The sequence below is a fragment of the Ursus maritimus genome, unplaced genomic scaffold (assembly GCF_017311325.1).
Source record: "Ursus maritimus isolate PB19 unplaced genomic scaffold, ASM1731132v1 scaffold_23, whole genome shotgun sequence".
In the NCBI taxonomy this organism is placed as follows: Eukaryota; Metazoa; Chordata; class Mammalia; order Carnivora; family Ursidae; genus Ursus; species Ursus maritimus.
The window spans coordinates 6,838,333-6,839,100 of NW_024424786.1; positions in this window are offsets into that span (position 1 = coordinate 6,838,333).

Genomic DNA, 768 nt, shown 5'->3' on the forward strand with positions numbered 1-768 from the left:
AACACTAACTTTTAATTTATTAATTTAAGTACTCTCTAGACCCAACACGGGGCTCGAACTCACGATCCCGAGATCAAGAGTCCCATGCTCTACCCACTGAGCCGGCCAGGCACCCCTGATGAACACCAATTCTTCACTTTGTTATAGTTTCTTTTTCAATATCAAATTGTATTTTAAAGTGATCATTACCTCATCCATTCCTCTGATGATGAATTTCCACAAGCTATCTGATGTATTTGCTCCAAGTACAGAGTATGTCATTGATGGCTTAGCTATCTTCACAAACACTGTGGGATATATACTTTCGTTTTTCTCTCAAGCTGGAGAATTGTCCTTAACAGCTGCCACTTTTGTAAAGAGTGAGAAGGTTTGTTTTGCTTCCTTTTTTTCTTTCCTCCTGGGGAATCCTTGAAAGGCTCAGCTTAGACTCACAGGTCACTTGCCTGTGAATGGGGACTGTGCTGGGGCAGCGGGCCCGCAGCTGGCTCACAGGAGCTCAGGAGAGCGATTGTTGCGTCATGGCCATTGGAAATGAGCCATGGTGGACCCTTCACACCATGGAAACGGACACACACGCTGAGTCAGGGCTTTAATTTTTCCTTCTGGAAGGCCAGCTGCTAAACATCTCGCAGCACGAGCCGGGGATGCCACCTTCTAATGCCAAGTTCCACAGATCCTTTTCCTCGTGCCTCTAGGCACAGACGAACCCAGGCTCCAGGAATGGGAAGCCGCCACACGTGCTCCCCTTCAGCACCAAAACACGTCAGG